The sequence below is a fragment of the Theobroma cacao genome, chromosome 6, assembly GCF_053813885.1.
Source record: "Theobroma cacao isolate CCN51 chromosome 6, ASM5381388v1, whole genome shotgun sequence".
Classification (NCBI taxonomy): Eukaryota; Viridiplantae; Streptophyta; class Magnoliopsida; order Malvales; family Malvaceae; genus Theobroma; species Theobroma cacao.
The window spans coordinates 11,721,417-11,747,156 of NC_142644.1; positions in this window are offsets into that span (position 1 = coordinate 11,721,417).

Consider the following 25,740-nt stretch of genomic DNA (forward strand, 5'->3'; position numbering starts at 1 on the left):
GTAAAAGACTGAATTTGGATGGCCATGAGTGGCTTGTGAGCAATCAAGCAGTGTATAAGTATATGCTCATAAAGGGAGCTATGATTGGTAGATAAGGGTGGAACCTTAGAATTGCATTGTTGTAGTTATGAGATTTTGCTTTGTATAACATGATACAGTGTAGAACTCTAACGATGAGATTGTGTTCATTGCTTTAGGCATTAGATTACATGTTATGGACTTGTATCCACTTTGTGAACACCTTGGTGAGATAATTCGAGATATTCCTCACAATGTGAAAACCTTATAACTCAAGGAGCTAATGGCTATATAGTGACGTTGGTGCTCATGACTAATATGTCACATAGTATATAGATATATAGCAAGTATAAGAATGCTTGGAAATGTTGGTTTGAGGCAATGATTATCTTGCCGTTATGTAAACCTAATGATGTTACGGTCCCAATATATTTACAGAGGCAGGGCATAAATTGTGAAACGTGCTTCCCTCGCATGTTTCATTTCATTTTAAGTAATTATCAAGGTAAAGTGCTTGATAAGGGTAGGCAAAGGTTGAATTGTGCTCCAGATGCTTAGAGGGCAATGATGATATGGTCTAGTTAATTGATATTTACCCTTGGTGGGGGAGTAAAAATACACCACAGAATTCATAGAGATGTACTTAGAAAAAAGATGATGATTTGAGATTTCAAGTACTCATATACAAGTAAAGACTTTGGTAATGAACCATGACCTAGAGGCAAGATACTAGAATACGAATTTTGGCTAAGTAAAATCGGCTTTTAAAACACGTGGTGTTAAGGATGGTGCCAATTAGTGATTGACTCTTGTATGAGAATAGAACACCAAAACCAGTTTTGTGTATTCCCCACATGAAGGTGAGCATGATATGATTAACCGTAAGAGGAGATGATCCTAAAATTAATTCTCGGCTATTTCAGTATTATAGATGGCTTATTGAGCTTGTTATGCCTAAGACTATTTGAAGTTGGAATTTTTGGCAAAATATATGAATAGATGTGTTGCATATTGGCACAAAAACTTATATAGAGTTGCTTATAATTCTGTTCAATATGATATTCTATCAGTGGTTATAGCACCAGACGATGACTAAGATTATCCATCGGTGATTTTGGCACCAAACAAGTTAATTATAATTGTGTTAGCTTAAAGGTAAGTGTTTAGACTTTTGATATTCATTCATAAAGTTCTATCTGTTTGCGATCAAGCTTGGTATCTTTGATATAGCTTGAGAGGCTCGGTACATGAACTAGCTTAATTGTAAGCTAGAATTTGTTAAGCTATTATGAAGTGCATAAATAGAAAAGTATGCCATGGATTTAATTTCCTAAAGGTCAATGGAAAAGAACGTATCAATTTTGGTGTAGCTCCAATATAGAGTTTCGATACATGGAGGTTTGGGAAAAATTTATAGCTTATGCACGAAGGTTGTGCATTTGAATTTGTGTAAGTAAAAGTTTAAAATTTGCTTTGTTTGGCAAAGATCCCCATGATTAGGAATGATTAATTATGGATTTAATTTTCTAAGGTAAAAAGGCTAAAAAAAAGGTCCTAGTAGATGATTCTTTGATTCTAAAAAGCACCTAAGAAAAAATAGGTGTTTTCAGATTTATGAACTAATGAGGCCGTGAGATTTGGCATTTGAAATGACTTTGAGGAATCTCAAGTTAAATATGTCTATAAATGGCATATGATTGGTAAATTAGCCATGACTCTAGAGTTACAGAGATGGTTAGTAATATGAGACTTGGTAAGGAACTTTAAAGGAAATTTGTGAGCAATTTTAACCTTAATAGTTTGAGCTAGTGATTAAAGAGATTCGTTAAGACCATAAGGACATGTGTAGAATGTCGTTATTTATTGAAATGCATTGTGGTAGTAAGGTAAGACAAGGGTTGTGAAGCTTGTTAGGACTCGGTATAAGTTGAAATTTACCTAGTGAGTACTCGATCATGAAAGTATTGGAGATTTGTCTTTGGGAATATGATTACTAATGGTTATCGGATTTGAATCATCCGTGATGTTGAATATATATGAGATAAATAAAGCGTGTTTTGATCCTTACGTATTATGAAATGCTTGAATGGATATTGTATGGAAGTACGTAAAAGCAAATAGAGATTGGTTGTCAATTTAGACCCGTAGTCAATGGTGGAATAAATGCCTGGATGTTGGAAGGTTTGATAAAAGATCCAGGTAAAGAAATTGTGGGTGGTTATGTAAATATGCATGATTGATGATTTAAGGTTGATTTGATTGAGGTGTAACTAGAATTAATGACATATTTGAATTCTCTTTATAAGATGAAGAATAATATTGTTTTGATTCAAGAAGTGTAGTACACATAATTGTATGTATTATGACATTGTCGAGTTTTCTATAAAGATTGGAAGTTGATATAATGCATAAACCAAAATCCTATGTTAAGAATGCCCAACAAAAGTGATGTGATAGAATTTTAGAGTTTTGATTATTCACCCTACGTTGATTTGAATTCGAGAATGAATTCCTTTTAAATGGGGGAGACTGTAACACTCTGTACCCTCATATAGAAACCAATAAGACCTTATCGATAAGACGAAAGGTTAGTTGACGTTAATCTAAGTGTTAAAGAATGGTGGCAAGTAAAAAGAATATTTTGGACTAAAATATTTTGCACACGAAAAAATAATAATTAAATAATAATATTTTTTATTGAGGAGGAATGTCAAGCCCAACTGTACAATATGTTTATTATGCCATTCCTACATAAAAATGCATGTTTGCTTACTTGGGTACCTTGAAAATCGTTAAAGGACGATATTGTACCAAATGGTACAACTAAGTTGATTTAAGACTCGAACTAGTCCAAATAGAGATTTTAAAATGAAATTGAGAATTTTAAAACCCCATAATGACTTAAAATGGTGATTCGGAGTTCGAGAACCGATTTGGAGTCAAATTGGAATTTTCACAACCTAAGGGTAAAATGGTCATTTTGCCACCCGAGGTTAAAAATGGGAATGTTGGAAGAAGTTTTTGATCAAGATTGACTATTTAGAACATAATTTGAGTTTGAGAAGTGAAAAATTTTAATTCTGACATTTTTTCGAGGATAAGGGCAAAATAGGCATTTTGTCACCCAGGGGCAAAATCGTAATTTTACACCACCCAACACTTGTCCAGCACATGGATTTTACCCAATATTATCATGGATAATTAAAAAAATTTAAGTGGTGGAGAGAGATTGCTTAATGGGTAAGTATGACACATGGACCAATGGAATGGTGACATGTGTCAAATTCTTATCCATTAATTATTTTCCTTATAAATTAGCATAAAATCAGCCCATTTCTCTTCATATGGCCGGCCAAAGGAAGAACAAAACCCTAGGTGGAAAATTCAAGGGGAAAGTGTGAAAATTCAAGGAAACAAGTGACAAAAGGTAAGATTTTTCAATTCTAGCTTGTGATCTACCTTTCCTATGCATTATTTTGCATTTTTCATGGTTGAATCACAAGATATCACGAAGGATTCATGGCTGACCGAATTTAGAGAGAGAAGATTTGATGATTTATTTGGTTAGATTTTGAGATATTTTAGTGTTTTTAGTTGTTTAGTGTTGTGTAGCATGAAAAGCCAACAAAAAAAATTCATTTTCTCCCATCACCCATCATTGGCCGAATTCTCCATGTAGAATATTGATGATGATTTTGATTTTATTTCAAGTGATTTGGTTAGGAATTAGTGATTTATGGTGTGAGAATCAAGCTTGAAAAATTATAATGTTGATGCACCCACCATGGCCGAATTTTCCAAGAGAAAATGTGAGGATGATTTTGCCATATTTCAAGTTATTTAATTTGTGTTTGATGATTTGGAGTATTAGGAGAAAAATGAAATTATTTGGAGTTGAATTGGACGTATTGGCCAATTAATCAAGTGATAGATCGAATTAGGCCAATACCATTTAATTTAGGTATACAATTGAATTTGTGTAGAACACTGTGTTTAGACAATAATCCAAACAATTTGCATCCCATTTCATACATTAGTATAAAGCCTGAATTGGTTTTATAACAATTTAGCACAATGTAGTAAATGGCTTATTGTGCATTATGTCTAGGTGGTGAGCATTCTGGTAAAAGTAAAGAGATAGTACTTGGAGGATCAAGAATCGGAGTACTTGGAATTCGACTCTCGAAATAGTGAGTAACCTTATTATCATCTTGATTATCTAAAGTGAATTTTAATTCGTTTTTGTGATTTTATGAAAAATGAGTTTAAATGGTAAATCTTTAGGTTTTATAAAAAAAATGTGTTTAAATGAAATGATTTTATAAATTGTCTTGAAATTGAACGATGGCTTTGAAAATAGAGTAATTGGAGACCACTTGATGTGTTATAAATTTATGGTTCTAATTGATTGGCTTATGATAATTGGCATGAATGGTTGAATTGGTAAATGTGTTGAAAATGTATGAACTGTTGATTTGCCTTGAGAGGCTGTAAAATAAAATAATTACCATGTCATGCTATTGCAAATTTTATTATATGGTGGGTTATAAATTAGTCGCTGCAGTGGACGAGTTCCGTGGACCAGCCTATTAGAGGGGCACGGTCACCCTATTATATTCATACCTCAATATGAGAGGCGCGGTTGGATAACTCCTGAGGCTAAAACTTTAGAGTTCACTTCATGCCAAACCACCACGTGAGGGTGAACTCAGCCAACGCCAAGGAACGACTATGTTTTCAAAATAAAAACATGAATTATGCGTACATAACTTTTTAACAGCCTTCGCAGACTCGGTTGGGATAGCCCTCGATCAAGGTATCCCTGATAACTGGGTATGAGAATGATTTTGGCACGAGCCAAAGTTTTAAGAAATTCATAAGCCATGTTGATTACTCGATTTATATGAATTGATTTTATTTGGTTGAAACAAGTTGAAAGGTGATGAATTATAGTATGTTAAACTATTTTATCTGTCTCCATTTACTCGGCTTTAGATATTTTAGATGGTATTTGTTTACTTACTAGGATTATATAATCTCACTACCCTCCTTTCCACCCATTTCAGGCTCAGAATAAGCTGTAGATAGCTGATTTCATTGAGGCTACCATTGGATTTGCATTTTCCAAGCTGTAGGTTCACAATTTTCCTTACTTTTAGTTATTTGGGGGCCCACTGATTATTGTAAATTAATTAAATACTCTGGATTACTGTATTATAGTATGTATGAATTTATTTTGCTTTTACACTGCTACAAAAAAATTATTTACGTATAACTCTAAAAATATTATTTTATAAGAAAATAGAATATTTTATTGAATATTTCTTTTATATATTTTTATTATTATTATATCTAAATAATCATAATTTCTTTTTAAATGAAGGTTTTATATGTTTAAACTTATTTTTTATTATGAATTATGAGTTTTGTACTCTCATACTACATTTTTAGAAGATTTCGAGAATTTTGAGGAAAAATGACCAAAATGCCCCTGTGAGAAACAATTGTTTTTCTATTGTTTTGATTTAGAAATAGTTTATAATCTCTCAAAACATAATTTTAGTGACTAATACTCACAGAGGAAGCGAAAAAAAAACTGATGTTAAGCCTTGCGAGGTTTGGATTGACATTACGGGTAATGAATATCTATCGAGACGTCGCGGCGGTTATCACGGGCTCGATGGGAGTTCTGGGTCATGACAATGAATTAGCAAGTTAAAAGATGATTTGGAAGTGAACCGGGGCCAAGTGAGACACTTTTGGAGCCCTAGGAGACAAGTGAAAAATTTTAGAATAAAATAATAATTTTTGGATAAAGTAATATTAAAATAATATGGATGTCAAATTGGCTATATTACACGAAGAATGTGTGATTTATACAATTTGTCTAAGTGGGGGAGTGGAAGTAAGGGAGAATTTTGAAGAAAAATGATGTTAGTGGGACCCGTGTGTCTTTATTAAATAAAACTAGAGTGGGTAAGTATATATTTAAATATTAAATTGACACCTTGGTGAAGTGCAAATTTTATATTTTGTTTGTCCATGTGTAAAGGAAGGAATATAGGAGGAAATTGGAATTAAAGAAATGTTAGAAGGACCAAATTGTAAATGATGGAAAGTGTGGAGGGTCGAATGGTAAATAAGGAAAAGTTGAGGACTCATGTGCAATTACAATATTTGAAGTTAAATGGAAATTAACCAACCAAGGAAAGTTAAATTATGTGGGATGATGAGATGTGCATGTAAATTCACTATTACATGCAAATTATAGCATGCAAAAAGGATAAGTTAGTGGGGAACATATGGGACCCCCATTATATGCAGTAAAAGGAAGAATAAGACTAAGTTTATTTGCATGTAATGAGATTGGTGCATTAGGTGGCCAAATGAGGAAGGATAAATGTGGGATGCATGTGACTTGAATGGTTTAATAAATGGCCAAATGAAATATAAGTGAAGCTTGTGCATGAAATTTGATTGGAGGAATAAGGTGGCAAATGAAACAAATCAAAAATAATACCATGTGAATCAATGCATGGGCAAAGCAATTTAGCCAAAGGATAAAGGAATGGACAAGGAAAACCTTGCATGCACAAGCCACCAATGAAAAGTGGTGTTAATGACAAAGAAAAGAATTGAATGGCATGACATGTAAAGAGAAAAGAAAAGAAAATAATAGAAAAAGGAAGTGATTTTCGGTAATCTGCCCATGTATGAGCAAAATGAAAAAGTGAAAGCCATTTTCAAGGCTTTTGCCTTGAGAGGTCCACCCATAACAAAAGGAGAAAGAAGAAAAAAAGAAAGGACGGTTCGGCTTGGAGAAGCTAGAGAAAATCGAGAGGTTTTGTGTAATATCTCGTGCTTTGATATGGTGGCTAATAAAGCTTATCGGATACCAGTTGAGGTTGATTAGAATGTTTAAAAGTGATGAAAGGTGAAAGGAATAGGTTGGAGAAAAATATGCTGCACGCGAAGAAATAATAATTAAATAATAATATTTTTTATTGAGGATGAATTAACGAGAAAAAAAAAGAAAAAAAGTTATTCGGAAGTGAATCGGGGTATAACAAGATATTTTGGGTACCAAGGAGACAAGTGAAAAATTTTGAAATAAAATAATATTAAAATATTACTATGTTATTTGGTGTCGAAATTTTCCATGAAAGAGGAATATATGGTCAATCTAAGTGGGGGAAAAGATGAACGTGGAAATTTCAGAGAAAAATGGCGTTAATGAGGCCTGCATGTCTTTATTAAATAAAAATAATGCAAATAAATAAATATTTTAAATATTATGGAGACATTGTATTGGAGTACAAACTTTATATTTCGTTTGTACATGTGTAAAAGAAGATAATAGAAGGAAATTGGAATTTAGAAGAGGATTGGGAGGACTAAATTGAAAGGATGGGAACCTAGGAGGGCAAAACAATAATTTTCCTATCAAGCTTGGTCAAAGCTTCTTTTGGAAGCTTTAACCCTTCATCCTTATCCTTAGCTGATCCTTATCTCTTCAAGATGATGTTTTTTCTTCTCCATCTTCTTCCTCCCATGCCATTTCCATACTTCCACCCCATTTTCATTTTACCCCATGCAATTGAAAGAAAAATAGAGAGAGTCGGCTAAGGAAAGAAAGGAGGGGAAGGTGGAAGGCTTGGGTAGTAAGTGATTCAAGAGAAATTGAAGAAATATCAAGTGGGTCTCAAGATTCAAGAAACATAAGGTAAGGATTTTTGTGTTTTAAGTTCATGGTTGGTTAAATCCTTGGAAAAATAATGTCTGAATCATTTTGTTGCAGCTATAGTGACCATGGGTGTGAGGAAATTATGAATTTTGTTGGGTGAAACTCAAGCTAAAACTAAGTGGTAAGCTTAATGCTACAATTTGAAGCTTATGATTGGTTTAATATTGTAAGAATGATTGTGTGCATATGTAGTGTTATTGTGATGTCATGGGTATGGTTGGGAGGCAATTATATTAATTGGAAGTTTGGTGTGTAGATATGTATTGTAAGGAAAGGTTTAAAAGGTTATGGATGTTGGTGTGCATGAATGAATATTAATGTTATGCTTGGTGGAAACATGTAAATGAGGATGGTGGTACATGTAGACTTAGAAAATGTTTGATGGAAGTAAATTTATAGTTGCTGCCATATGTTAGGTAATTGTTATGGAAATGATGGATAAACTTGATAAATATCCTTAGACAAGATTTATATATGTGCTAAACTCATAAATAAGTTGTTGGTATCCAAATCTAAAGAATTACGCAAGTAAAGGATAAAGGCCACTTTGGTAAAGAATGTGTCAAGATATAAGTTAGTTGAATGAGAATTCATGATTGAAGGAAAAAGAGAAGTAGAAATGAGGTACACTAAAGATACTAAATTTGGATTGTTGGTAGGAAGTACAAAAGTAAAGGTAGTGTACTGTGGTGGCGTGCCGAAGGAAATAACGAGCGACCGGTAAGTAGAAATAGCTAGATAAGCCTTTGCTCTAATAGCGATGTAACATCCCGCTATTGTAAGGTGAGTGAACTTGCATTAAAATATTTTGGGATAAATGCATATGTGTTTAATTGAATCACCTAAAATGTTTTATAGGACTTTTTTTAAAAACGTGCATGGGAACAAACCCTTGATGAAATGTTTTTATGTGGTAACATATGTGATATAATGAAACCATGTGTTCTTATATTATGTAGATATGTATGTTATGCTTTAATTAATAATGCTGTATAATAGCAATAATCGTGCACGTACGGGTGTGGGAGTGCAAGTGACGGTGCCGGTGGTGTGCGGTGTGGGAGTGCACATGCTAGTAATGATGTGGGCGGGATGTTGGTCCCTATAATATGTGCTAGAGGGGGGGTGAATAGCACAATTTGACTTTTAACAATATTGGAAACTAATTTCCAGAACTTAAGAAAATAAAAACAAAGTATAAGATGCACAACAATTTAGAGTGGTTCGATCCAAGACCTACATCCACTACATTGATTATCCAACCAAGGATTTTCCCACAAATCCACTAAGAACCGGTGAAATTCACAAGCTTTCACCAAGCTTTACAATGGCTTTTCAAGGCTCAGCCAAAACCTTTTACACTAGTTTTTCACGAGCTAAACTAAAACCCAAAGTTGTTTTTCAAGGCTCAACCATAACCTACAACAATCAAGCTATCCCAAGCTTGAACAACCCCTTAGAGTGATTTTCTCACTCTAAGAATACAAGGAAAGTAGTAAAAGAAAGTACCTATGATCACTGGTTGATTTGATTGGTACAAGATTGAGTGCTAAATACAAATGCAAAGAGTAGGCGTTTAAGTGAAAACAAGTGCAGCAAAGATTTTTTGGTTTTTCAACTCTCTATAGCTAAAATCTCATTCAAGGCTTCTAAAAAACTTGTTTCTAACTGTTGGAAGACCCTTTTATACTTGGAGATGCAACTCTGATGGCAGTTTGGCAGTTTTATGTCTATTGGAAATAGTTGAGGATGAGTTCTAACCGTTAATCTGTCTTGTAGTGCTCTGGTTCAAATTGCAGACAAATAGCTCTTAGTCGATTGACTTGGTTGACTAAGTTGGTTCTGTTTCAGGTTGCAGATTCTGGCAGAGAGTAGTTAGTCGACTCACTTGGTCGACTAAGTTGATTTTGTTTCTCAAACTCTTCAGCCCGCCATTCCTCCAATTTGAAACTTGGTCAATCAATATTCTTCCTTATTTCACCAATAGGCTTTCTCCTCATTAGATAGTTACATCTTGTTATTTTTATTCCTCTTTTTCTTTGATATACTCTTTGAGGAGTTAAATGATTAATTTCATATATTAATTTTCCTGCACACTCAAGTAAAGATATAAGACACAAATGAATGGGAATGTTTTATTATCATCAAAAACTAATGGAGCCAATAATCTCCCCCTTTTTGATGATGACAAAACATTCCTTGATTGACAGCATAGTGTCCTTTTAGTCTTTTTAGTTTTCTGTAGAAAATGAGGATTGCTCATCCTAAGTATATGCTCTCCCTTAGTGTATGTATATTTTGCTTACTTTATTCTAGCAGATTTTATTCTTGTCATATAGAGAGAATGACATTATACACTTAGACTATATATGTGTATATACATGTGCAGAAATCTGAAATGATTTACAGCAATAAATGTTGATAGATTTTTCATAAAGAATTTAGCAGAGTTTTGTCAACAACATACAGTCATAAGATTTTATCTAGTCCCTTCATAATTCAATTGACATTCAATACACAGCATCTATATCTATTTATAGACAGAAGTTATTCTCAATGCCATATTGAAAATCATTTATCAACTTGTAAATCAATGTCAGCTTAGCGTCAGCAGATTTTGTTCATGACAGTGAAAATACTGAGATAACAAAATATTAGTAGACTTTAATTTGTAGCAGTTAAACAACATAGACATTTCAGAATTCGCTTTTCACACACAACTATATAAACAACAGAATTAAACTTAAGTGTTCAAGTGCCACCATGGCACAAATAACAATTAATAAAAAAGTATTTCGAAATTGCCCTTGGATAATTTTACTTCCTATCTCTTATTTTTTTAAGTTCCTGCTTCTGATTCTGCTTTCTTTTCTTTCCTAGGTTCTTGGTTCCTCCACCCTAACATTTTTTTTGTTTAAAATTTATTCTCTAGTTCCTACACCCATTCTACTCCCCCTTTTTGTCAGCATCAAAGAAAGGGGCTTCTATTCATCTGATATGTCAGAAGGTGAGGATTCAGTGTCATAGAAAAGGTTTATAGGAAAAGGAGAAGGCTCTCGGAGAGGTGATGACTGTCTAGGGGAAGGTTCTGGTGAGGACTTGTCTGAGACAGGGATTGGACTCTGATGAGAAGAGGCTGAAATTGGTCTAGATTTCTCTGCCAACCTAGAAGACTTTTTTCTTTTAAGAAAAGATGACTTGGTGGCCATAGTCTTCTTTCCCTTGGTTGGTAGTTTTTCCTCAGTTGATAGTGTTGCATGACTTTTTCTTTCCCAGATTTTGTCTTTACTTTGGGAGCTGATGCAAGTTTCTTTCCTTTTCCTGCATCTCTACCATTTTTTGAGTTTCTGTTCTGGCAGTGTCTTTTTCAGCTTGTCCCTCCTTAACCATTTGGTGAAAGACATCCATAATGAAAACTTCCTCTGAATTTGGAGGAGAGGCCTGGTGTTTCTTTGTTTCTGAACCAACCACTTCGTCCCTTGTTCTGATTCATTTTTGCTTTGAAGTTCAGAAGAGGGTGTCTTGGCTGGCTGATCATCCCTTTGGTGAGAGTCTTTAGTCTGCAAAACAAGACTGGCAGATTTGTAGGTGGAACCTTCAGCTTGAAAGCCATAACTTCCAACATAAGGAGTAGATTTTTCTGCTGACTTAGCTGAACCTTCAGCACCTTGCTATGCTGGTGCAGTGCTAGATGTTGCAAACTTGTCTGCAGCCACAAGTTCAGATGGAATGTTTTCCTTATCCTTCAATTTTTTTTCCAACTCAGTGATTCTCTCTTCAATTTTCTGTAGCTTTTCTCCTTGGTCAGTCAGCTTTCCATCAATCCTCATGAGCAAGTTGAAAATTACTTTATTTGAGAATCTGGAAGAGGCTCCTTCAGGTTGAGCAGGTAGGTTGTGTTCTTTTCTTGGACCGATCTTGGGGTTCTTAATGAACCTTTCCCCATCGAGTATTTACCCCATTTTAACCAAGCTCCCATAATAAATTGCTTAATCTCTGGTTTTTACCAAGTCCATATCATACCTCTTTGCCCATATTCCTTTCTTCTGTACAAGGGATGTAATGACATTCCCATACGGCAAATTAACCTTGTCAAGTCTGCAGGTACTTCTCATTTTTTCAATCATATATCTTCTTAGATTCAGAGATACCTCGTTGAAGGCATGTTTCATCAGCCAAAGGTCCTAGAGGCTGATGTAGCTAAGACTTCTACTTCTACCTTGAATTTTGTTGCTATAAAATAGTGTAAAATTCTAATATGAGGGGTAAAAATCAGACCCGAATTGCTTTTTGAGGAGTATTTTTCCTTTCTCTGGGTGATGATCTCTCACAATGAGGATGGATCATATTTTTCAGGGAGCTCATACTCACCTTCTTTACATTCTATTTTCAGCAAGTTTTCTAAATCTTTAGCAGTCACAACAAATTCTTTTCCATTCAAATATACATTTAAACCATCTTCGACATAATCATCGGAATCAACTAAGTCCTTTCCTTTAAAAGCAATCCCAGAATAGAACTCTTTGACCAGACTTGCACTAGAAGACCTATTCTTAAAGGTGCTGTAACCTTTTAGTTTCAGTTCATCAAAGTACTCAGATAAACTAGTCTGGAATTCTACATTTTCATCAAAACTTTTCCAATTAATAAATTTGCCATAGGAGATTGATGCATTCTCAATATTTTTGAACATATATTCATGCAACTTATTCTTGAACTTCGAAGAAGAAGAACTAGTACCTTTGTGGAATGAGGATTCTGTATCTTTCTTCTTGTTAGTTTTCTGCTTTTTTTCTCTTAGTTTCTCGAATATTTCTTTTACTAAAACAGGCATGATTTTCTATTTCTTCTTCAGACTTTCCGTTCATGTTCCTTCCTCCATTGGCCTTTTCCCTTTCTTTTTTTCTGATATCTCTTTACTCTGAGATGTTCTTGCCATTTTGATTCCAGAAATTTTTAATGGTTAGGGTTTGAGTCAGTTTCAAAGGCAAACAGAAAGATTTGGGTTTTTGTTTTTAAAGCAACGCATTTCAGGGGAGAGAAGAGGAGAGGTTATCAGTAGTTATTTCTTAGAAAAACTGCTCACCATCCCTTAAGTGCTGCCCTACCTTCATTCTTTATAATTTCAAAATTCCTTCTAAAATTTTGGTTATTTACATTTGGTAGTATTTCTTCTTTCTCTTTGCACCCGGTAAACCAAATATTTACCTCATTTTACTCCTCCTTCTATAAACTAACTGAGTCTTATTATTTAATATTGTCAAACCACTCTTAGTTGACTAAGATTTCCTTAGTCGACTGAATGCACTCTGTTTTCTATGTGAGAGCCAAAGGTTTTCCTATAATTCCTTCATACTAATCATCCCTAAATTTCTTCTAATCTCAAAGAATTTATCTTTATTAAGAGGTTTGGTAAAAATGTTTGCTAATTGATGTAAAGTGTTCACAAATTCTATCTTAATATCATTTTTCACTACATGGTCTCTAATAAAATGGTGTCCTATTTTTTGATATATTGATTGCACTTGTGTTATCACAGTATATTGGTACGTTATGCATAGTTATTCCATAGTCTTTTAATTGTTGTTTGATCCAAAGAATTTGTGCACAGCAGCTACCTAGTGATACATACTCTGCTTCGACTGTTGACAAAGCTATTGAGTTTTGCTTCTTGCTAGACCAAGACACAAGCATGCTTCCTAAAAATTGGCATGTTCCACGAGTGCTTGTCCTATCAGTTTTGCTGCCAGTAAAGTCAGCATCTGAATATCCAACTAAGCTAAGAGTTGAGTCTCTAGAGTACCAAATTCCTAGTCCTTGAGTGTCTATGAGGTATCTAAAAATTCTCTTAACAGCTGTTAGGTGTGTTTCTTTAGGTTGTGACTGAAATCTAGCACACAAGCACACACTATACTGAATATCTGGTCTACTTGCTGTTAAGTAGAGAAGAGAGCCGATCATACCTCTATGGAGCTTTTGATCTATATCTTTACCTTTTTCATCTAAGTCGAGTTTGGTGGATGGACTCATTGGTGTGAAAATTGATTTAAGCTTTAGCATATCAAATTTATTAAGCATATCTTGAGTGTATCTTTCTTGGTTGATGAAGATTCCTTCCTCACTTTATTTAATTTGAAGACCAAGGAAGTACCTCAACTCTCCCATCATGCTCATCTCAAATTCACCCTACATTTCCTTAGCAAAGTTCCTGCATAAAGCCTCATTAGTTGCACCAAATACATTATCATCCACATATATTTTCACAACAATTAAATCATTTAGATATCTCTTAATGAATAATGTAGTATCGATGCTGCCTCTATCATACCCTTTTTCAACTAAAAATTTTGAAATCCTTTCATACCAAGCTCTAGGAGCTTGTTTCAATCCATACAAGGCTTTATAAAGTTGGAAAATATGATCAGATTTTTCAAAGTCTTCAAAACCAGGTGGTTGTTCTACATATACTTCCTCTTGAATTAATCCATTTAAGAATGCACTTTTTACATCCATTTGGAACAATTTAAAATTCATGAAACATGCAAAAGCTAGCAACAACCTTATGGCTTTAATCCTAGCAACGGGAGCAAGCGTTTCATCATAATCTATTCCTTCCTCTTAGTTGTATCCTTTTGCAACCAGCCTAGCTTTATTTCTAACTTCATTTCCTTGCTCATCTACCTTATTTCTAAATACCCATTTTGTACCAACAATAGGGTGATTTGAAGGTCTAGGTACCAATGACCATACACAACTCTTTGTGAATTGATCAAGTTCTTCTTGCATGGCTATTATCCAACTTTCCTCTTTTTCAGCTTCTTTAAAGTTTTTAGGTTCAATTTGAGATATAAAAGCTGAAAACTCACAAGTTTCTCTAGTTGCTTTCCTAGTTTTAACTCCTTGTGAAATGTCACCTATTATTTGGTCTTGTGGGTGATCTCTTACAAATCTCCAACTCCTTGGTAGATCATCATGCTGATTTTCTGCTCTTTGCAGATTATCTAGAGGTGGACTTTCATTTTCTCTTCTAAGTGAGCTTTCTTCATTATTTTTGTTGTTTTCTAAACTCATTTCCTCTATTTGTTTTTCTAGGACTTCTACATCATCATCATTATCATGAACTTCTTTTTGTAAAGCATTTGACTCATCAAAAACTACATGAATTGATTCTTCAATGGTTAAGGTCCTTTGTTAAAAACTCTAGGGGTTAAGCAATAACTAGGACGAGGCAATATTGTTAAAAACTTCATGTTTTCATATTAAGAGGCAGTCGGTAACTAGGACGAGGTGTCCTCGTAGACTTGTATCCATCTTTTGGTAGGTGTCTTGGCATTCAGTAGCTGTACATTTGTCGAGTTTCCCCGTTGGACATCAAGTCTCTTTTTGTTATATATAGATGAACCTAATGTAAATTATTAAGATACATGTTGTAGACAATGTATATACACTTGTTAGGTATGCCAGTATGAGGTGGAAATGTTTAATATTATTTTGATTCTAAGTTATGAAATATGACTTAGCAGTTTATGATGGAATGATGAACATGTCAAACTAATAGGCTTGCTTGGGCCTTCACTAAGCCCTTGCGTTGGTCATGGCCCAAAATTTGGGTCGTGACATGTTGGTCCCTATAATATGTGCTAGAGGGGGGTGAATAGCATAATTTGGCTCTTAACAATATTGGAAACTAATTTCTAGAACTTAAGAAAATAAAAACAGAGTATAAGATGCACAACAATTTAGAGTGGTTCGGTCCAAGACCTACATCCACTACCTTGATTATCCAACCAAGGATTTTCCAACAAATCCACTAAGAACCGGTGAAATTCACAAGCTTTCACCAAGCTTTACAATGGCTTTTCAAGGCTCAGCCAAAACCTTTTACACTAGTTTTTCACGGGCTAAACTAAAACCCAAAGTGGTTTTCCAAGGCTCAACCACAGCCTACAACAATCAAGCTATCCCAAGCTTGAACAACCTCTTAGAGTGACTTCCTCACTCTAAGAATACAAGGAAAGTAGTAAAAGAAAGTACCTATGATCACTAGTTGATCTGATTGGTACAAGATTGAGTGCTAAATACAAATGCAAAGAGTAGGCGTTTAAGTGCAGACAAGTGAAGTGAAGATTTTTTGGTTTTTCAACTTTCTATAACTCAAATCTCATTTAAGGCTTCTAAAAAACTTGTTTCTAATTGTTGAAAAACCCTTTTATACTTGGAGATACAACTCTGATGGCAGTTTGGCAGTTTTATGTTCGTTGGAAACAATTGAGGATGAGTTCTAGCCGTTAATTTGTATTATAGTGCTCTAGTTCAAATTGCAGACAAAGAGCTCTCAGTCGACTGACTTGGTTGACTAAGTTGGTTCTATTTCAAGTTGCAGATTTTGGCAGAGAGCAGTTAGTCGACTCACTTGGTCGACTAAGTTGATTCTGTTTCTCAAACTCTTCAGCCCGCCATTCCTCTAATTTGAAACTTGGTCAACCAATATTCTTCCTTGTTTCACCAATAGGCTTCCTCCTTGTTAGATAGTTACATCTTGTTATTTTTATTCCTCTTTTTCTTTTGATATACTCTTTGAGGAGTTAAATGATTAATTTCATATATTAATTTTCCTACACACTCAAGTAAAGATATTAGACACAAATGAATGAGAATGTTTTATTATCATCAAAAACTAATGGAGCCAAATGGGAGTGCATGTGATGATATTGAAATGTGCGTGTAGGGAGTGCACATGATGATATTGAAATGTGCGTGTAGGGACTACACATGATGATATTGCCTTGTGCGTTTAAGGAGTGCACATGAGCTGAGTAAGGTGGCAGTGGTGTACATGTATATATATATATATATATATATATGCTATAGACAAGTTATGAAAATAAAAATGTGATTGTACTATATGCTATAGAATGCCTTTCCGTTGCAGCAAGAAACCCTCTGTTTTGCTTGTCTTGTTTGGATATTTACTGTAGTTTTCATTCTTTTCAACTCCATTGTGGATTATAAGTCCTTCACATTAAGGGATTAAATAATCAAGGGTTGAATTAAGGGGTTTTACAAGAAATTAAATTAAATTGCATAGTTTTTAAAATAAGTGCATCGTGTTTTCAAGATCCTTCCGTATCATTTGCTTATTGCCTTCTTATGTTCACACACTGAGTTTATACTCATTATTTTCAACTTCAGGTTTTAGTTTTCAGGTTTAAAGGTAGTTGGATTCCTAGGCCGAGGTGCTTCCTCTTATTTGTTTTTTGGGTAGGTCATCCTGACACTAAATGTTAACAACCACGCCCAGAGTCACTCCGTTGACGATCAAGGTCCTTGTATATGCACATATATGCTCAATGTGAATCATTAAGATACATTTGAAAAACTATTTATGTATATTTTGATTTATGGTGCCAATGCAAGCATTTACTTAAGTTCTATAAATTGCCTTCGAAGATATTGGCATTTGAACACTATTAAGTATAGATCTTAAAGAGATATGCATGATAGATGGACTAATGTACAAGTTCATATAGAAAGGCTTGCTTGGGCCTAGTGGGTTGTGCCTATTGGGTCCTTACACTGGTCATGGCTCGGGAATTAAGTTGTGACAGACTTGGTATCAGAGCTCTAGGTTTGGTTAAGTCCTAGGGGTTCTTGTGTCTGTCAGTGGAGTTGTAGGAGTTTGTGTAGAGTCTCATCCTTGGATTGTGGGCGCGTAACGCAAGCTAAGGACGGGAGGCTACATAGGCCCCTAATCCATTAGAAACTTACCTATTCCTATGATGTATAAATGGCTAAGTAATCAACACTTGATTGTGTATAGGTGGAGGTGTGCCTGTTACACATGCCATGTCTAGAAGAAACAACAGTCCGGATGCCTTCACATTGCTAGCGAGGGATCATTAGATTCCACTGCCAAGAGCGAATGGCGCCTTGATCTAGGTAGTCCAAAAAGTGGTCCTTCCCGAATTCCTATTACATGAATTCCACCAGAATTGGACGAAATGTTTCGCAATAAGGAAAACCTTGAGAGTAGTGAAAGCCTTGAAAGTGTGGACAGCTTTGACCTTCAAGAAGTCGTAAGAAATTTCCTTTTTGGAAAGGTCTGAGGAAAGGTTTAGGGAGAAGGTGAAAGAGGCAATTACAAAGGGAGATATTCATCCAAGAAAAGTATCTGTTGTTTGACACTTTCCTCTTGGTTGTGGAATAAGTGCTGCACCTGTGAGTAAAGAGGAATACATAAGAATATAGCAAGCTTTGATTAAGGATAAAATAGAGAAATCTCAAGAGGTAGAAGAGGACTTGGAGGAGGGTCCGTCGATGTCCGAATCGAGGTGACAATGATCCTAATGACGCTTAATATTTTTGCTGAATTTTGTATTACTTTAAGTCTAGGCAGACCTGGTGTAAATGGAGTATTAGTAGTTATCTATATAAAGGACTTAAGAGTTGACTTTTATTTTTGTGTGACTACAACGGATTATGAAATCGTTGTTTAAATGACTTTGTGCATATGGGAATCTTTTGGTATGACAGAGGTGGACTAGCAATATAATTATTAAGGATACTAACCTTAGTGGTGTGGTTGGTCGCCTTAGATAATTATTAAAGGTCGACGTAGAAAGTCATTAATGGTTCAAGCAACTACAAGACTTGACAAATGATTATCGATTAATCGTGGAAATGTGAAATTTGAAATCTCAATTTTAGTTACAATTCGGGAGGATATGAGAGAAATTAATGAGACTATAGATGATACTTTGAAAGGTTAACATGCGTAGTGTTGAGGATTGTAACCTTAAGTATTGAGGGAATTGTAACCCGATATTCCTGTGGATGAGAAATGTTAAGGGGTATATGCTGGATAAACAGGAAAAGGGTTACAAAGATAACTCGTTGGTCAAGTATCTGCAGTGTGTAGGTAGGTCTTAAAGAGTTGTGCAATGCACAAAAGAAGAAAAAGGTATGAAAGTCTTTTAAGTTTTTCTTATAAAGTATAATTGATTACAAGAATGGAGGCACATGGTGCCATGGCATTATAAAATGATAATTTGACATAAATATAGACCATTTGAGGTAAATTATGGAACTTGGGAAAGATGAATTCTTAATTAGTAAGGATTATGGTCAATGGACTTGATGTTGAGTTTTGTTAATTGGAGTTTTAAATGTGTTGGGAAAATGTTTATATGAGTGAATTGAAAAGTTTCTTTATTACCTTATATATTGGAATGTAAGTAAAAGAAGAGTTAGAGAGTTCTTGAGATGGCTACATTGAGAAAATTACCCTGTGAGGTATTAAGATGAGTAATATGTTGACCAAAGTCAAATCCTAAGAAATAAAGGAGATAAGAGATTAAGCCTTGTTAAAGGCTAAGAAAAAAAAATGAGTGAAAAGGTAGACGAATGTATGAGGCATTGATAAGGGATGTCAATACCAGGTGATGAAATTGGGAATAAAGGATTACAAGAGTGGTATAGCAAATGGGTTAATATAAAGTATTGCTATGAGGATTTACAAATCTTGTCTTGACTTAGTTGAATGAAGAGGGTTAGTAGCAACACAAGGCCAATTATGTGGCATGCTAGAAACCCATGAAGATAAATTGAAGTATGAATAGATGAGTATTCATTTATATATCTTGGAGAAATAGTGCATGTCTTTGGAATGATATGCATGGGATGTTAAAGAGCAAATAAGTGACTAAGTGTTTCAGGAATGCATGAACATCCTTCAACAAGAATTATCAATCATACGCGGCCAGTATAATATGTGTGATTTTGAAACTTTCTAAGGAGCCTAACGGCTAAGCCACAGGTTAAGTGATCACATGTGGCGAGACATAAGTTTAGGATAGGTGTCTCCAAGAAAATACTCAAGAGGAGTTCTACTATGGATCTTGTGAAAGCAAGCATTAAGTTTTGTTGTTACAAAAGGGAAGTCTTAAGCTGAAAGTGATACTCACATTGGCATTAAGAGGTACCTGAGAAGAACTTTCTTTCCAGTCTTGAAATTTCAAGTACATATTGTAAATGGCCTAAGGGAGAATGATGTTATATCACTATAAGAGAATAGTACAAAGGATGGTTGAAGGTAACCTTGATAATAAAGTTGGATAATGAAAACCTCTTAAGGTGTTTTTAGTCATTTTGTGATGTTTGGAAGGAAAAACAAGCAAGCAAATCACATGTTCTTCAACCACCCTCATTTGGTCAAATTTTCTATATGGCATGTTGATGATGGATTTGGTTGTATTTCATGTTATTTAGCTAGGAATTGATGAATTATGGTGTTGGATATCGAAACCGGTTATTGAAAAATATAGTTCCTTTAGAAAATGGCTTGATGGAAAATGAGAAAATCATAGTAAATGGACTTGGATTTGATTCCTAATGATATATATATATATATATATATATATATGGATTTACGAGACTGTGTAGACATTGATTAGTATGTTAGTTCGGAATCGGAATGAATTTTGGAAAATGGTGAAGTTAGTCAAAAATCAAGTTCATTGTAATGCTTTGGTGTAGTAGATTATTGGGAGTGTAATGAATATATTTGGAGTTGAATCGGATGTTTTGGTTAAATCAATGGTGTATAGTTTGAATTAGGTCGAATACAAATTCATTCCGATCACAATTGAACCTACATAGAATATCGTCTTTAAGTCACTATTTGAACATTTCTCATTCAACTTCCTGCATTCATATAGAGTCTGAAATAGTTTTATAACAATTTGACACCAATGTATTGAATTACGTATTGTGTATTATGGGTAGGTGTTGAACCCCCCGATAAAGGCAAAGATATTGTGTCTGAGGATCGATAATAGGAGTACTTCTACCACTCCAAACTCCCATTATAGTGAGTAATCAGATGTTCATCTTAATTATCTAAAGTGGTTTATACTTGTTTTAAGATTTTAAAGAATAAGGCACTTAATTTGCAAATTATTATGTTTTACATTTTAAATGTTGGTTAAATGAATGAGATTTATAAATTATTCTAAAACTAAATGTTGATTTTCGAAATAGAGTAAGTGGAGGCTATACATTCGTATTATATATATATACATGATTTCAATTGATGGCTTATGAAATTGTGGTAGCATGAATGGCTGAAATTGTGGTTTTGTGAATTATATAAATTGTTTTGTCTTACATTGATAGGTTGGACAGTACTATATTAGCCATGTTATGCTGCCAAAATTTTATTGATTTTGTGGGCTATGTATTTAGCTTACTACAGTGGGCGAGTTTCCGTGGACCAGCCTATTAGAAGGGCACAGTAAACCCCATTATATTTACCTTAACACGAGAGGCACGGAGGGTATCTCCTAAGGTAGAGTTTAGAGTTCACTTCACACCGAACCACCAGCCAACGCCAAGGAATGACTTTGTTTTTAAACGTGAAAACATGTTTTATGTGTATATGTCTTTTTAACTACCTTGGAGGACTCAGTTGGATGCCCGACACAAGGCATCATCGAGTACTAATTTTTGGCACAAGCCAAGTTTTTAAGAAAGTCATAAGCCTTGTTGATTTTCTTGATGAAATGTGATTGTTTTTACATGGATTGAAATGGGTTTTGATGCTATGAATTATATATATATTGATGGGATGATTTAACTGTCTCTATTTACTCGACTTTAGATGCTACAGACGAACTCTGCTTACTCACTGACTTTATAAAAACTCACCTCTTCTTTTTTTTAACCATTTCAGGCTCGGGATAGTCTGTAGATAGCTAATTTCGTCGAGGACCTACTTTTGGATTTATATCCTTGGAAATCGAAGGTTTACCTTCTTGTACATATTTGTTTATTTTGGGGCCCACATGTCATTGTAGAATATTTTGTATACCTGGCTACGTGTGCCACTGTATGTATGAATTTATTTTGCTTTTATGCTACAAAAATTATCTACGCAGAGTTCTATAAATATTGTTTTATAAGAAAATAGAATATTTAACGTAATATTTTTATTTAATTTTAATAGCTATAACTTCACTTTAAATTGATGAATTAGTGATCGAAACTTATTTTTAGACATGAAATGCATGCTTATTACTTGTATATCATATTTTTACCAAGTTTCGAAATTTTTGGATAAAATGACCAAAATACCCATGTGCAGTAGAAGTTACTTTTTTATTGTTTTTATTTGAAATTAGTCTATATTTCTTTAAAACATGGTATTTAATGACTATTGTTCACAGGAGAGAAGTAAAACTGATGCGAAACCCTTGCAAGGTTTCGATTCGCATTCCGGGTAATGACTGTCAATTGAGACATCGCGGCGGTTGTCACAGCCTCGATGGAAATTTCGAGTCGTGACATTATAAAACCATTAAAGTGAGTAATAAGGCTTTCGAAGGCATGAGTGACTATAAATGAACTTTTCTTCTCAATGAATAACTTTCACTTCATGTTTCTTGAGGCAAATATTCAATTATGATCTATTTTACAAAAAAAAGTAAAAAAATTTAACTTAAAACCAATTATGAGATTATAAAACCATTTAAAGCGAGTGATAGGGCTTTCGAAGGCTTGAGTAACTGTAAATGCACTTTTCATCTCAAAGAATGGCTTTCGCTCCACGTTTCTCTAGGTAAAATTTAATTATAATTTGTCTTAACCAAAAATGTAAAAAAAAATTTAACTTAAAATCAATTATGAGATTATAGAACCATTTAAAGCAAGTAATTAGGCTTTCGAAGGCATGAGAGACTATAAATGGACTTTTCTTGTTAATGGGCGACTTTCACTTCATGTTTCCTGAGGCAAACATTCAATTATAATCTTGTTTAACTAAAAATTTAAAAAGATTCAACGTAAAATCAATTATGAGATTGTAAAACCATTTCAAACGAGTAATAAGGCTTTCGAAGGCATGAGTGACTATAAATGGACTTTTCTTCACAATGGACGGCTTTCGCTTCATGTTTCCCAAGGCAAATATTCAATTATAATCTCTTTAACCATAAATGCTAAAAAAATTCAACTCAAAATCAATTAGAAGATTATAAAACCATTTAAAAAGAGTAATAAGGCTTTTGAAGGTATGAGTGACTATAAATGAACTTTTCTTCTCAATGAATGGCTTTCACTTCATGTTTCTCAAGGTAAATATTTAATTATAATCTGTTTTAACCAGAAAGGTAAAAATATTTAACTTAAAATCAACTATGAGTGTATAAAATCATTAAAGCGAGTAATGAGGCTTTCGAAGGCTTGAGTGACTATAAACGAACTTTTCATCTCAATGAATGGCTTTCGCTCTACGTTTCTCGAGGTAAAATTTAATTATAATCTTTCTTAACCAAAAATGTAAAACAATACAACCTAAAATCAATTATGAGATTATAGAACCATTTAAAGCAAGTAATTAGGCTTCCGAAGGCATGAGAGACAATAAATGGTATTTTCTTGTCAATGGATGGCTTTCGCTTCACGTTTCTTGAGGCAAACATTCAATTATAATCTTGTTTAACCTAAAATTTTAAAAAAATTCAATGTAAAATCAATTACGAATAAAACCATTTAAAACGATTAATAAGGCTTTCAAAGGCATGAGTGACTATAAATGGACTTTTCTTTACAATGGACGGCTTTTGCTTCATGTTTCCCTAGACAAATCTTCAACTATAATCTCTTTTAACCGAAAACGCAAAAAAAAAATTCAACTTAAAATCAATTAGGAGATTATAAAACCATTTAAAGTGAGTAATAAGGCTTTCGAAGGCATGAGTGACTATAAATGAACTTTTCTTCTCAATGAATGGCTTTCCCTTCATATTTCTCGAGGTAAATATTCAATTATGATCTATTTTATAGAAAAAGGTAAAAAAATTTAACTTAAAACCAATTATGAGATTATAAAACCACTTAAAACGAGTGATAGGGCTTTCGAAGGCATGAATGACTATAAATGGACTTTTCTTGCCAATGAATGGTTTTTGCTTCACGTTTCCCGGGGTAAATATTCAAGTATAATCTTTTTTAACAAAAAATTTTACAAAATTCAACTTAAAATCAATTATGAGATTATAAAATCATTTAAAGCAAGTAATAAGGCTTTCGAAGGTATAAGTGGCTATGAATGGACATTTCTTGGCAATGGATGGCTTTCGTTTCATGTGTCTCGATGTAAACATTCAATTATAATCTGTTTTCTCTAAAAAGGAAAAAAAATCAACTTAAAATCAATTATGAAATTATAAAACCATTTAAAATGAGCAATAAGGCTTTCAAAGGCATGAGTGACTATAAATAGACTTTTCCTAACAATGGATGGCTTTCGCTTCACGTTTCCCAAGTAAATATTTAATTATATTCTGTTTTAACCAAAAAGGTAAAAAAATTCAAATTAAAATCAATTATGAGATTATAAAACTTTTTGAAGTGAGTAATAAGGCTTTCGAAGGCAAGAGTGATTTTAAATGGACTTTTCTTGTCAACGGATGACTTTCGCTTCACGTTTCCTGAGATAAACATTCAATTATGAACTGTTTTAACCAAAAAGGTAAAAAAATTCTGCTAAAAATCAATTATGAGATTATAAAACCATTTAAAGCAAGTAATAAGGCTTTCAAAGGTATGAGTGGTTGTAAATGAACTTTTCTTCTCAATGAATGGCTTTAGCTTTATGTTTCTAGAGGCTAATATTCAAGCGTGATCTATTTTATGAAAAGAGGTAAAACAGTTAAGTCTAAAGCCAATTATGAGATTATAAAACTATTTAAAGCGACTAATAGGGCTTTTGCAGGCATGAGTGATTATAAATAGACTTTTCTTGTCAATGGATGACTTTCACTTCACGTTTCCTGAGATAAACACTCAATTATGAATTGTTTTAACCAAAAAAGTGAACTTTCTGCTAAAAATCAATTATGAGATTATAAAACAATTTAAAGCAAGTAATAGGGCTTTCAAATGTATGAGTGGCTATAAATGAACTTTTCTTCTCAATGAATAGCTTTCGCTTCATATTTCTCGAGGAAAATATTCAATTATAATCTGTTTTAACTAGAAAGGTAAAAAAATTCAACTTAGAATCCACTATGAGATTATAAAATCATTTAAAGCGAGTAATGAGACTTTCGAAGGATTGAGTGACTATAAACGAACTTTTCATCTCAATGAATGGCTTTCGCTCCACGTTTCTTGAGGCAAAATTTAATTATAATCTTTCTTAACCAAAAATGTAAAAAAATTCAACCTAAAATCAATTATAAGATTATAGAACCATTTAAAGCAAGTAATTAGGCTTCCGAAGGCATGAGTGACTATAAATGGGCTTTTCTTGTCAATGGATGGCTTTCGCTTCACGTTTCTTGAGGCAAACATTCAATTATAATCTTGTTTAACCTAAAATTTGAAAAAAAAATAATGTAAAATCAATTACAAGATTATAAAACCATTTAAAATGATTAATAAGGCTTTCGAAGGCATGAGTGACTATAAATGGGCTTTTCTTCACAATGGATGGCTTTTGCTTCACGTTTCCCTAGACAAATATTCAACTATAATCTCTTTTAACCGAAAACGCAAAAAAAATTCAACTTAAAATCAATTAGAAGATTATAAAACCATTTAAAGTGAGTAATAAGTCTTTTAAAGGCATGAGTGCCTATAAATGAACTTTTCTTCTCAATGAATAACTTTCCCTTCATGTTTCTCGAGGTAAATATTCAATTATGATCTATTTTATAGAAAAGGTAAAAATATTCAATTTAAAACCAATTATGAGATTATAAAACCACTTAAAGCAAGTGATAGGGCTTTCAAAGGCATGAGTGACTATAAATGGACTTTTCTTGTCAATGAATAGCTTTTGCTTCACATTTCTCAAGGTAAATATTCAATTATAATCTTTTTTAACAAAAAATTTTAAAAAATTGAACTTAAAATCAATTATGAGATTATAATACCATTTAAAGCAAGTAATAAGGCTTTCGAAGGCATAAGTGGCT